The following is a 14,474-nucleotide window of genomic DNA, read 5'->3' as shown; positions in this document are numbered from 1 at the left end:
GCAGGACCGGCGCGGGAGGGCTGCGAGCCCGGGAGGGGGCTGCGGAAGGAACCTGCGGGAACCGGGGGAGCAGAGCGCCGGGGGTGCCGAGCCAGAGACGCGGGGGATCGGAGTGCGGGGACCGGGGCTGGGGAGGGCGGGAGCGGGAGGGAGGGCGCAGGGGAGGGGCGGGGGCCGGGGAAGGGGCCCCGGGAAGCGGCCCCGGAGGGAAGGAGAGGAAGGAAGGGGCCCGAGACGTCAGAAGTCGGGGATCCGGGCGCGGGGGCACGCGCGTGCGGGGCCCCGGCGGATGGGGCTCGGGGGGCGCAGGGGACAGCCCCAGGTGCGGCTCGGGGGCGCCGCGGGGGGCCCGGGGCCGCTGCCCCTTACCTGAGCGGGTCCCAACTCCGGGGCTGGGTGGGCGCGGGGCGCTGCTCCGCTGTTTTCTTTCTTTCTTCTTTTTTTTTCCCTCCGCAGCGACCGCGGCGGCCCCAGCGCGATCCGCCGGCAGCTGAAGGCAGAGTCTGTGTCCGGCTGCGAGCAGCCCGCGAACGGGGAGCGCGGGCCGGGCGCGCGGGAGGCAGCGGGCCGGGGCGCGGGGCGCCTCCCGGTGGGCGGCGCGGGAACTGCGGCGGCTCACGCCGGGCCCGCGGGCGGGCGAGAGGGGGCCCCCGAGGGCCCGCGCCGCCGGCGACCTCCCGGCGGCGGGGAGGGGCGGCGAGCTCCCCGGCGGGCGCGGCGACCCCGAGCTCCGGGGGTGCGGGCGCGAGCCGAGCGGGGGCGGGCGCTGCGGGCCGAGGGGGCCAACTTGGCGCCGCCGCCCCGGGGCCCGGGGCCCGAGGCCCGAGCGGGGGGCGCCGGGCGTGGGCAGGGGCGCGGGGCGCCGAGGAGCGCGGGCGCTGGCGGCGGAGCGGCCCGCAGTGCGAGGCGCGGGCGCTGCGGTGTATCGACCTCAGGTGGGGAAAGGAGGCGCAGCCCGCACCCTGCGCCGCCCTGCGCGAAGGGGCAGCCCGCCCCGGACCCGCGGAGTTACCCGCCCGGCCGGCTTCGGCGGGCACGGGGCGCCTCCTGGTGGGCCTTTCGGGAACGGCGAGTGGGACGCGCGCGCCCCGCTGCTACAGCCACCGCAGCCAGAGTGGTGCGGGGACGGGGACCCGGGAGGCTGACGGGGCGGAGAAACGGCCGAATCGTTCCAGGCGTCTGAAGAGGAGCGGCGTGCACGAGGAGTCCCCCAGGCCAACGTCTCGGGAGCGCCTGTCACCTCAGGTTAAGTGTGAGGACCCGAGGCGCGGGGAGGTGGGGAGACGAGGGCGGGCGGAGAAGTGGCAGGACCGAGCTTTCCGGCACAGGGTTCGAGGCTCACTGACCACTCCACAGCGGCCCTGAGGAGCGAGGGATCCAGGGACAAATAGAGGCCGCCCAAGGGACCTCCTCAAGCCTGTCACAGCAGCCCTTGCGGCCCACAGGGACCGGGTCTTGGGACAGACTGACCCCTGCAGTCCTCCCGCCTCGAGGGCCTTGGCCCTCACACCCACCACCAGCACCCACACAGCCTAGTTGCGTTCTTTGTAAACGGGCTGATTCCTAATTAAATTCTCTGGTTGGGTCCCGGGCCAAAAGGATGGAATCTGCTCTACAGAAGATGCACCGACCCCACCTTTCCCGGGGACCAGTCCTGACCGGCCAGTTGTCTCTGAACCAAGCTGCAGGGAGGAGTGGAGCACTATTTAGGACCGACTGGGGGTCGACCCTGCAGAACTTGCACAAGTGTTACTCCCAATAACCTTCACATCAACTTTGCAAGACAGGTGATACCAACCCCATTTTACAGATGGGAAACCCGTTCAGGTTTAAGATCACCTGTGAGCCCGCCACAGTCTGGGGTTAACAGGTTACACGGAAGTAACTTCTAATTCCAGCTCCATTCCCTCATTCTGTCCTCATTTCCCTCATTTGCAAAATGGGCAGAGTACTGGCGCGGCCTAGCAGAAAGTACACTGGGCTGGGATGATGGAGCTTTGGCTTCCGTTTTCACACCTCTGAAAGTGAGGAAAGTAGACTAAGTGAGCTCTAAAGTTACTTCAGACTCTGAAATGCCAAATATGGACCCCTGGCCCCTTGCACTGGAAGGCTGCAACATCGGCGAGACACACCGCAAAGGCTCTATTCTATTCTTATTCTCTTGCCTGATGAGCACGTTTTATTATCCAGGGAAACTTTTGGCAGAGTCAGAGAGGTTGTGGAAGGATCTGGAAGTAGCCTTGGCTGTGGCCTAATAGTGACCCCAATTTCTCCTTGTCCTGTGAGGCCTCTGCCCAGGAAGCAAGGAGCCCTCTCCAAACCACATGTGAGCAACAATGCCAGAGAGGCCTGCCGCTCGCCCCATCCTGGCTGCGCCCCCCTACTTTCCTATCTCATCCCTCTGCTACTAGCTGCTGAATTTCGAACTTGCTGCTTGCTCTTGGCTCTCTTTCCTCCTGAGTGTCAGTGCCACTTGTCAATCAAATTTTAATTCCAGACAAGCTAATTTCCCTAGCTCAGCTCTAGGGGACAGCAGGTCAGCCCAGATCATTTTTGGATTGCACAGCAGGGGTATGTCAGGCAGAGAATCGAGCTCACTCGGTCGCTCTACCTCTAAGCCTGTTGCCTTAAATAAGCCGGCAGGTTGGGAAACATGGCTCTGTCTTTTAGATCCAGTCTGAAGCACCCCTCAACCCACTGCTATGCTACGCTAGATGGGTAGGGTTCAGTGTGCTTGGGCATCATGATTAAGTCTGGTAGATCCAGAAGGAGCTTATTCTCCTGGATGTATATTTAGCTTCTTCCTTCTTTGTATCTTGCTCAGGTATACCCACCGAGCAGAAATTCTTGATCTTGTTAATCTACTCTCTTTTCCAAAGATCCTCTGGAGGTCCATCACAAGTTCATAATGAGCCCATTGCATAGATGGGCCAACTGAGGCACACGGTGACCAGGTGACTTGTCCCCACATTGCTTACTGGCACATGCCATCACCATGTCATCCTCTCTTAGAAACGACTGCAGTGGTCTTCTAACTGGTCGCCCTGACTTTAGACTGACTTCCTCTGATACATCACAAATGGCTGTCCATGCTTTACCATTTCACACCCTAGCTTATAGCCCTTTCATGACCCCATAGGACGTACATGGTAAAATTGAGTCCAGAATTCCTTACCATAGCACAGGAATTCCCTGACTACATCTCTTGCCTCACCCACCTCCCTCTAATCCCCATCTCATGCTACATCAAAAAATGGCTTATAGTTCTCTGTTCTTCCTATTTTATGCCTCTGTGCCTTTAACATACTGAATTCTTCCAGGAAGGCACCCCTACCTCCATCTCCCCACATGAGTTCTCCTACCTGGCAATCAGGTAGGTGCTCAATAAATGTGCTGAATGAATGAGTCAACATGGAGTGTCAGTGGGATCCACAATTATGACAAATCAAATTTGTTCCTGTCGTTAGTCCAGATGAGTTGGATGAGAGTACCTCACTGACAAATAATGAAACCACTGGTTTCCACTAAGGATGAAGTCTTTACAAACCTAAGCTGAGGTTGGGGTTCACATCTGGGGAACTCGGGGTGGAAGGAAGCAAAAGCCTGCTATGACCCATACGGCCATATAGTACTAAAATTCAGCAATCCTACCAGCGTACTTAAATTCCAGATTAAATGAAAATAAATTGTGTCTCCTTTTTATCACCAGTTTGGGGATAAATGATTCATTCCTAAAGGATATTGTCTAATAGAACCAGTTTAGAAGCAGAATTGAAGTTAGAAAGAGAACTGTTCTTTGGTTTTTTACTCATGCCTTAAAATGCAATAAATGTCTTTGGTTTTGCCCAAAGACACGGGCAAGTGTTGGCAAAGCGCAAATATATATGCACGTGGGTTTAGATGTGCATATATAGCCCCCGAGCCTCACAGTAGCATATTGCTCAGCCTCGCTGGCTGCAAAGACCACATCTAATGTTAAGAAATCCCACCTCTGCTTAACTATGTTATAATGCAGCTCCCTTCCCCCAGCATCTCATCTCCACTTTATTGGTCTAGGCATGCACTGAAATTAAAATCAAAATTTGGATCATCCTTGATCAGAATGTAACCTGCCTCTCATTCTGTGGCCCTGCTCTCAAGCTGAATATGGGAACCTAATGCCTCACCACATGTCTCAGTTTCCATTTACTAATCTGCAGAGGAGACAAGCTGCTATGGTAAACAGTTCTTCTTCAGCAAACCTTTGATGCCTATTATGTTCCAGGCACTGAAAACAAAATAGAAAACAAGACAAATTCAGGTCTTGTCTTCTTGGGAGTTTACAGTCAAGCAAAGACAGTTGTGGTCCATTCTAATGTCATGTATTTTCTGTATGGTATTTCCCATACAATTAACTCAGTTACATGGTTATAAGTCTAGGCTGGCTGGGGGGGTCGGGGTAGGGACAAGTATGTGATTAATGATAACTCCAGAGTTGGAGACAAAGGGCTTTAGCACACACACTAGCTCAGGTAAACACCCAGAGTTTTCAATCTGAATCCTCCATGGACCTACATTAGAGCGGTAGGTGTGCCACGATGGCTGTACCTACCTGGGAAAAGGAGCACTGAACAAATAAAGGCTTGTAACCAATGCCACAATAACATAGGTATGATGCACACTTCTTACAGCATCATCTTGCTTGTGATGAGCTTTATACTTCCACAACCATCTTTCCTTACTTGATTTATTTTACTGTCTAGGAAGTTTCCATTACATCATATTATAGATATAAACCACTCAGTAGAGCTGGGTTAAAACTCAGGGCTTCTGGCTCCAAGGTTGAAGCATGCTACATAAAAGGCACAGACCAAAGATGACTATGAGAAGGGGTTAATTCACTTAAATCAAAATGGCTAAAACGTTAAGGATTCGAGAAGTTGCATTTTTTCCCATCCTATCACTGATTTCTCTCCCAATCTCCAATAGCAAGAGCAATTGAAGAAACAATACAATGAACAGAAGGAAGAGGTAGGGGTAAGGGGCATGAGGTATAGGGTGGCATTTTCTACCAGGGAGCAAAGCGTAATCACCTGAGCAATGGAAGGGACATAGAGAAGGGTCTGTCATCTTAATGCACCATTCCAAGATATAAAAAAATAAGATGGCATTGCCATATTACACCCTAGGTATCTGGGATTTGCAATTTATCCAGACTAGTTTTGTCCAGATAGTGGCATTAAGTCTTCTTTTGAATTATCACAAAATGACTCAGGGATATTATAAAGGTAGTTGAAATTCTCCTACCCCTCCCCAAAATGTGTTTGTGTACGTATGGATGTACATGTATGTGCATACAGAATGTATGCATATAAATGTATCTGTGTATATATATGTACACACACACACACGTATATATATTTCAATGTAGTGTTAGCCAGTTCTCTTTTTCAGCTCAAATACCAGTTCATTAAGCAGTTTTTCTTTGCCAGGTACTATATTAGTCATTGTAGCAGAAAAAAAGAAGATTCAGATATGGTTCCTACTTTCAAAAATCTTTTAGTCTGGTGTATTTACTTTTACCTCCCAAAGAAAAATCTTTTAAATTTTACCTCACAGCAAATTTTAGGAGCTTGTGCTTGCTCAAGGAATTCAGAATAGCAAAAGGAGTAAAATAGCAGGATCTCTATTCATACAGGACAGATTTCATACTCATTCTAGCTAAACAAGTGATGGGCTATACTCAAGAGCTATACTAAGTAGTAGGCAATGCCCGAGTTTGAAATAATGGAAGAGGTGCTTTACTCGCTAGCTACAATCGGAGCAAAAGTTTTGTACTGAATACCACATGGTTTAAGACTCAATTAAGTCATTTGCATTCTTGTTCTAGATTTCAGACAAAACTCTTAATTTTAGAAGAAATCAGTTATTAATTTGGAAAAGACTAAAGAAAGTTGGGGTAGCTGTCTCCAAATATTCCAGATATTGCCTATGTTGCTCCACAATCAGGACAATTGCCAAAAGTTACAGAGAACCATTTTAGCTTAAATAAGAGATTATTTATGAGGTGTCTCAGTAGATAATAAGCTCCCCAGCACTGGAAGTATACAAGCAGATGGCTGGCCATCTGCCAGGATTGCTATGGAGGGTATTCCAGCACAGGACTAGGAGACTGAAAAAGGTACCTTCCATCTCTAAATTCTCAAATTCTCAGTTTGTCTCTTTAGCCCAAGGTTAAAAGGAATTTCAATCTTTAGAGAAATGTAATATATCTTGTTGAAAGTAAAACCTTGCCATATGTATTTGGGCCGTTTTCTTTAAACTCATAGGCACTTTTAAATGCAGTGAAGATACTTAATACCAGAAAAAGCAGTAATTACTTAAGTGTTCTATTGACAAAGGTAACATTATCGACACACTCAAGCATTGCTAAGTAAATAGCATTAATGATTCTGTTAAAAAAGAGACTATATTTACAGGAGAGGAAGACAATTCCAAAATAAGACTGATCTGAATAGATAAACATCGTGTTTGTTTTTAAAATGACTTCTTATAACACACACACACACACAAAGACATTTAGGAATGAAAAAACAGAGTACATAAAAATTAAAAATATCTGAATATGTCTGCTGCTTTTATGCCTCAGTCAAGTCTATACCTCCTGCTAGAGGAAGGATAGTTTTCTCTGTGCATTTTCAAGCATTAAGCACTTGGACAAAGCGCAGCACATAACAATAGTACCTTGTTCGTCTGAATACAAATACACTCCAAGCTGCCCTTCCCCCAATCTGATGGAGCACACTGCTTTTCAAATAGTAATTAATTAGGCCCACTGTAGAGGTGATATGGTTGACTTAAAAGTTGTCGGGGACAAAGGAATAGAAAACATTTAGTAACCAAAATAGAAAATAAGACTTCTCATTCCCAATACCCAAAGACAAGATTTTCATTTTTCAGTAGTGATAGAAGGATCTGTTTTATGTTGTAGTTGGATGGATGGAGAAAGTGGACTAAGAGGATGGAGGCAGGAAGGTGAATTAAATAAAGTTAGACCTGGGGATGTGCTCTCACACTTCAGTTTAATTTATTGCACAGTCACTCAGAGATACCTGTGTGCCAGACCTGGTACCACTGCGGGGGAAACACCTGTGGGCAGACGGGGCTGCTGTCCTCCAGGAACTCAGTCACTCCCCTGAGGTACGGACGGGCAGCATTTCCCCCTGCACTTCTGTATTTGATATCCCCACTATTCTTAGCTCAACACATTACTCACTTAGAACAAAATAACTCCAAATGCCTGCGTAAATATTTCTGAATGCATTGCTTATACATAAGCATATGCAAAGGGAATCCTAAGAGTTCTCAGGGTATTTTTCATTTCCGTCATTATGCAGGTACATAGTCCATCTCACCACCACTCATTATTCATAATAACTAGCATTTGCACAGTTTGCAAGTGCTTTTGAGACAGGATAGAAGAGGGATCTAAGAAAGAAGGGGACAGAAAACCTAGTAAGTCACACAAACAGAAACTGAGGCAAGAGCCTGCTGCCTTCCATCAGCCTGCTGACTCACACAGGCAAGTTAGGAAGGGGCAGCTTACGAGCACACACCCCGCTGCCCACAACACACACACCCAATGGCTGTGCTATCAGAAGGCAGCCAGCAGCATCATTACATGGCGGAAAGAGGCAAGTGACAGGAGGGGCCCCACCACCGGCCCCCACCCTCTTTCAGGTTCCCTCATGTCTAGTGGACAGTGACGGAGGCCAATCGCCACCTGCAAATGTGCCCTCCAGAGCTCTAGTAGCAATCCACGCACCCCCAAAAAAGTCAAACCACCCAATAGATTTCCCTTGCTTAGTTCCAAATACGCCAATTGGTGCAGACCCTGGAGTCCTGTACCCCATAAAACAGGGGACCCTGGGGCAGAACTTTGCACCTCTCTCCCTTTGAGAATGCCCACCTTCTACTCTGCAGGTGTACTTTTGTTTTCTTGCTTTACCCTCCAATGAAGTCTTTGTTTGCCTGATTAATCTGTGGCTCATCCTTGAATTCTTTCTTGCCACGAAGCCAAGAACCTAGACACCAACTCTGACAACCCTTCATGGCCCGCCATCACGTGTGCTCATCACAACCCCGGGGATTGAAATCAGCATTTCAAAGATGATGAAAGTAACCTGTTTAGTAGTAACAGGTTGAAGTTGTTTTTTTCTTATTTTAACTCAGAAAATTCTCCTTCCACAAGTTATATTTAAGAACCACACTGCCAATCTAATACACACAGACCCTGAGATACACAGTATTTAACTGAACATTGTACTGTGTGAGCTAAAATCCGCTCTTGCCCCTCAAGGTTCAGCTTTTTCTTCAGAACTGAGCCAGCCACTAACTTCGCCTTGGGCCAAAGGAAAACATCAAAACATTCTTTGCAGAGTGAAAGACACAGGTGAAACCAAAACAGCTGGAAAACCCAACCTATTGTTTGAAATAAGAACAAAAATTAAAGTAAATATCAGCTTTGTTTTAAAAGTTTCAGTGTGTTTTTTTCTGTCTTGTGTTTTGTTTTCTATATTTATGTCTACCCCAAGGATAGGGTCTTATGTTTATTAATTTAACAGGAAAATATTTGGAAAACATCCTCCAGAATCCTCCAGAAATATTGTCCACTATATATTTTTGAGTCACTAGGACTGAAACTAAAAGCACAAGAATTCTAGACTCTCAATCCAGCCAGAACCATGCTATTATTTGTGTTTAACAGAGCACATGGTTGACATTTAATAAATGTTAGATAATAAAAATAGAAGTATCTCAAAGAAACAATATCTGAAGAATCTGGTTAAGCGCAAAGTAAACAAGCTCCCATCATAACCCTGGGTTTACACGGCTAAGGGGCCTTCCTCCTGGCTACTGCCGAGGTGCTGGACAATGCTAGATGGCATTTTTAACCTAACACCATGGTGAGGGAATGAAAACATAAGCTCTTTTGTTCAGCTCCCTTCCCTAATTATACCTTGGATCTAAATTAAGAAAAAACAGCACATATGGATCAGAAATAAATTAAAAGTAAATGGAAAGCAACAGAGTGGAGGATTTAATTACAATCAGTGGCAGGGTCAGAGGAAATGGACAGATGGGCGCACCAAATTATCTCCAATAGCACAAAACTGAGACAGACGTTCAAAACCAGAGGAGACAAGTCAAGAAATTAAACTTGGTTTCCATGTTAATTCAAAACTGTTTGGGGCTGAAGGAAGAAGCAGTGGTACAAGCAGGTAAACTGGTCATTAATATTCTCACAAAACAACCTCAGCTAACAGGAAATACTATGACTCCTCCTCCAGAGAAAAGAGGGAAATTCAGGTATACTCTTCCATCCATAGAGCTTCAACAGAGTGAATAAGTATCAATAAGACGACTAAAACACTGATTAGGGAAAATACTTCACACTACTGACACCTGGAAACAAACCAGTTAAAAAAGCAGGCAGGGAGATTTAGGTTGTTTTATTCCTCTGAAAGTTACACCAGTGATTTGTGGATGTGGCTTCCCAAGGTGGGTAAATGATTTAGGGGTGGGGGAGAAGCAGCAGAGGGAATGAGGGGTGGGAGGAGATGCTCCCTGAAAGCTGCTGCTCTTGGGTTTATTACAGTGTTTTATGAAGCAATACAAGCAGACATCTCCTGCTAACACCAGGATTTCACTAGACACATAATGTAACGAATGGGTTGTAAAAGGTTGCCAAATCGTCTAGATGACTGAATCTAAATACACTGTCTCCTGTCTAGGCTTTTGGTGCCACATCATTTCATAGTACTTGTCCAACCTTAGCCAAAAGGGTAAGAGGTCTGAGGTTAAAGCGAGAGTCTAGGCGACAATTCGTTGTTACTTTCACACACTTTTACAATCTTTTGGTTTATGTATTTTCGTTAGCAAAAAGCATAGGGCTATTAGGAAGGCCCAGGTCTGCAACCTTATGCTAAATATGGCACTCTCTACTTTCTTAATATCATTGGATCATTGGGGGTAGAGAAGAAACACTGGAAATAAACTCAAAACTCTCTTGGCACCTCATGCAGCATGTCGAGATCCAAAAGCACCTCGTATAGATCTCTCCACACAATGCACACACCTCCTAAAGAGAAAACCAAAATTACTGGCAAATTGACCTACCTGGCATAGACCATCAGCAGATCCCATTGAGATTCTTAAAAAACAAAAACAAAAACAAAAACCATATATTTTCATAGCTCATTCCTACAATGTCATTGCTCTAGCTCCTCTACTTGGTGCTGTGGAATTTCGGGACTATCGGGCAATCAGAAAACAAAGTATATTTACTAGGCGTTTGGTTTTGTAAAGGGCAGATGAGAAATAAGAGGTAATTGTTAAATAGCTAGTGCTTACTATAAATGCTAGGCACTTTTTACACACGTTATTTTGTTTTCATCAACACATCCCTATGAAGTAGGTACTATTATTGCCTCCATTTTGCAGATAATGAAATTGAGTATTGAAGTTTACTTACTTGCCCATTGTCACACAGGGTAGTAAGTGGCAAAGCCAGGAATGGGTTACTGTGCTAGAGAGTAAGTTCCCTATGTTTAGGCATCTCCAGTGAAAGCATGAGAATGAAGGCCCTAAGTCATTCAGTATGGGGACAGAGTGGATTATTACTAAGATACTTTTCTCTTTTTTTAAAAAAAAGATATAGTTCCCATAAGATTCACCATTTTAAACTGTACAATTCAGTGGTTGTTAGTATCTTCACAAGTGCCACTATCACCAACCCCAGAACATTTTCATCTTCCCAAGAAAGAACCCATTAGCAGTCAGTCCCCAATCTCCTTTCTATTAAGGGAGAAAGGTAGAAGAGCAAAATTCATGTACAGGGCTCCTCTTCTCTCCACTATTTCATTATAAATATTCTCAAGGGCAGAGACTTTTTCTATAGCTGGGTAATCAAGGTAGCACTTTGGTGGGAGACAGACCTCACCTTGAAAACTGGCCATACCACCAGGGGCATGAGCACCACTAGCCTCAGTTACCTCATTTGTAAAATAGAACAAACACCCCTTACCTATGTGAGGTTCTTGTGAAGATTTGAGGCAAGTTATGGAAAGGGTACAGCACCTTATACTTAGTTTATACTCATTAAATTGTAGCTATTACTCTTAACAGTCAACTTTGAATCCTCTGCAAGATGTGGCACACCACCCTGCAAAGAATGGGTGCTGGAAAATACTTATCCTACTAGGTGGGGCTGTGGGGTCAGGGGGGATAGATAACCATAGCTGCAGGAAGAATTAGGCAGAGAGAACAGGCACTGGTGACTGCAGGAAATGAAATGATGAGCTTGAAAAGATGATCAAAGTTTGAATAGAGATGAGTGAGAGGTGCATTTCAGACTAGAATAAAAACAAAGATCAAGACAGAATCCAAAATGCTCTGTGAAGAAGACAGGGAGGTTAAGCATTACTGGAGTACCAGGTTCAAGATGGGTAGTAAAACAAAATAAAATTGGCCAAATTGCAGACATTCCAGAAACTAAACAGAGGAGTTTAATCTCAATACAACAGAACCATAGAGCCTTTTTAAGTTCTGAACAGGAAAGTAACATGATAAAAGAGTGGTTTCTGGAAAATAGGATGAGTAGCCATGTGCATGATGGATTGGAAAGCAGGAGGAAGCACTTTTTGTAGGTGCTTTAGAGATCCAGATGCACAGTAAAATGACCTTATGACAGTGGTAATAGAGAAAGAAGTAAATCAGAGAGACATTTTGAAAGGGGGGAGGGAAGGCAATAGGCCCCAGAAATTAATATTATAAATGATACTAGTCTTTAGACTCCTTTCACCAAGCCCTAGGTTCCCCACCCCCCCCCCCCCCTTCAAACTATCTTCTAACACTTTGCTTCCCCCAAGTCCTTGTTTTCTGAAACAAAGTATGGAATAAGTTAATCAACTGATCAATCTTCAGTCCCTTCTGCCAGGCTAGTCTGGCCCAAGATAGAAAGATTTCTTATTCTAATCTGCATAGGTGTGCCCCACCTTAACTGCAATTCCGCTCAGAACTTCTCTAAAGAGAAAGGCAGGAGTTTAAAAAAAAAAAAAAAAAGCTGAAACTCAAGTTACTCATAACTCATTTTTAAAGACCCAAAGGCTTCTTTCACATAACTCCTATTAGTGTGCACATATCCCCATATGAAGTAAACAGGTTCTATCTGTGTTGCAGCTAAGTGTTCCTGACTGCCCAACTAGGGCAGAATTTATTCCAAAGAGGCCTGTTTCTAAAAGGAAAAGAACAAAGGCAGCTGGGAATATGTGACAAGGTGGCAAGGCATGGGGGCGGTTTTGTCCCACCTCCTTTGCTTTCATTTGAGCTATTTGTAAATATTTGATTGCATAAAAGCTTCCAAGTTCTCTAGTTCTACTGGCTGAACTATTTTCTCTGATGGAGCCTTTTGCTCACCAAATATTCAATTCAGCTAGCTCATGTTCCAAAGACTCAGAATTTGTGAAGTGTCCAAGTTTCATTAACTTTTTAGAACATGCTGTCACACAGGACATATACTGGAATGGAGATAAGACCTGTCAGTACCTCCTTAGCCAATGCTCAGAAAATCTCTTCTGAACCAGAAATGTCAGATTTTCTTCCACTAAAGCCCCCAAGATTCTCTTAAACTGGAAGTGAGAGCATCACAAAAGAAGAAATGAAAATATTGCCCCGTCAGACTGCAGATAATACTCAACTAGGGGAAGTTAGCAAAAGAAAGGGAGATACTCCAAGGAACAGGAGAGAAAGAATTCTCCAGGGGCAGACTTCAGTGACTGGTATTAAAATTATATTCTCATTTGAGGTAACACACGAAATAGGGAGAAGAAAAGGATAAGGCTCACCTGAGACTACCCAGGGAGTCAGTGGTAAGCCATCTCTATATTCCTGTGTTATAATCTCACCCAATGTCAAAGGTGGAGGGATCTCAGAAAAAAACTGTAGTCCAACTTTCTCACTGTAAGATGAGAAAACCAAGGCCCAGAAGACTTGCTCTAGGCTAGACAGTTCATATCAATGCAGAGATTAGAAAGAACTCAATGGGGTTTGGTCTTGCTTCCTTGGTACATATGGCCCTCTCCCTATGGAGAGGAGGGGAAGGTCGTTAAGAAGTCCCAGAAACCCTGTCACACTCCAGATTTCAGGCCATAATCCCTGGGCTTCAGGGTTTCTCAGAAACGGTGTCAAAGCACTTAATGCATTTATAGGAAGACAAAACACACACTCTTATTAAATAACAATATAACTCAGTATCCCATTAAGAATTAAAAAGAATACAATAAGCAGTCTATAATATTTTGAGAGACTAGTGATGTTTCAAAACTAAAGACGTTACCTGAAGATAAACCCAAGTACTACAAGCACATTATATATGGAAGGTGGTTTTCAGCAAGATGAAAACCAGTGCAATTATACATGATTATTGAAAATTTTCTGGAACATCCTCTAACACCAGTTCTTGTCTCCATATAACAGTGCCCATAAGACAGCACAAGTCCAGTATTGCAGACTTCTCTTACTATAAAACCACAGTTCTTACTAAATCAAATGTACAGTTTATTTTCTTTCTTTATATTTAGAAGAAAAATTAGGTTAAACAAGCATATTATTATTATAGAGGTCAGAAAACTAATTTTCATAGATGAACATACACACACACCCCTAGGGTTTAGAGACATACAACCATTATAAAACATGAAATGTGGTTATGTTAGCAAGGGAGATGTTTATGTATTCTACATGCATTAATCATTTTTCTCCTTTCTGACTTTAAGTACTCAGATCCCTGGATGAAAGGAACCAACTTTTGGGGGATACCAATCACATGCATGATTTCTCATTCAACCCTCACAACAATCCTCTTAGGGGAGTATTATTTGCCCCATTTTACAGATAAGAAAATGGAAACCAACTGAGAGGGTAACCTGCTCAATGTCACACAACAAGTAAATAAAAGAGTTGGAATTGAATCCAGATGGTCTAAATTCAGGTTCTTTTCATTATTCCAACAGCTCTCAAAGTATGTTCAGCAAATCCTGGTGAGCTCCGTAACTCTCTCCAGGGGGTAGAAGTCAGAAGTACTATCATAAACCATAAAGATACCCTTTGCCTTTTCACCATGTAACATTTGCACTAATGGTACAAAAGCAAAGGAGGGTAAAACTCTCGGAAGCTTAGCACAAAGCAAGGCAGTGGCATCAAATCTGACTGACAGTCACTGTATTCTTCACTGCCACTCACTTGCAATACACACAATGCCAGTTCCACTTAGGAATACCCTTAATGAAGCAGTCAAAATCAGTAATTTTATTAAATCTCAACCTTGAGTGTGCATCTTTTTAATATTCTGCGATGAAATGGAAAGTACGTATGAAGCACCTTGGCTGCATAGCAAAGTACCACGGTTGTAGATCAAGGAAAAGTACCTGGGGAAC

General features: G+C 45.0%; 1 protein-coding gene across 2 annotated transcripts in view; it reads right to left on the bottom strand.

Moving 5' to 3' along the window:
* Positions 1-574, bottom strand: part of GRIK4 (glutamate ionotropic receptor kainate type subunit 4) — a 453,432-nt gene extending 452,858 nt beyond the window's left edge. Inside the window, exon 1 of one of the 2 annotated variants that reach the window (XM_058289034.1) lies at positions 370-574. The gene's annotated coding sequence lies outside the window, so the exon portion shown is untranslated. The remainder of the gene's footprint in view (positions 1-369) is intronic. The other variant, XM_058289035.2, reaches the window with a different exon arrangement.
* Between the last annotated feature and the right edge of the window lie 13,900 nt (positions 575-14,474).

This window comes from Dasypus novemcinctus, chromosome 27, assembly GCF_030445035.2.
Source record: "Dasypus novemcinctus isolate mDasNov1 chromosome 27, mDasNov1.1.hap2, whole genome shotgun sequence".
Lineage (NCBI taxonomy): Eukaryota > Metazoa > Chordata > Mammalia > Cingulata > Dasypodidae > Dasypus > Dasypus novemcinctus.
This window is presented reverse-complemented; position numbering and strand designations above follow the sequence as displayed.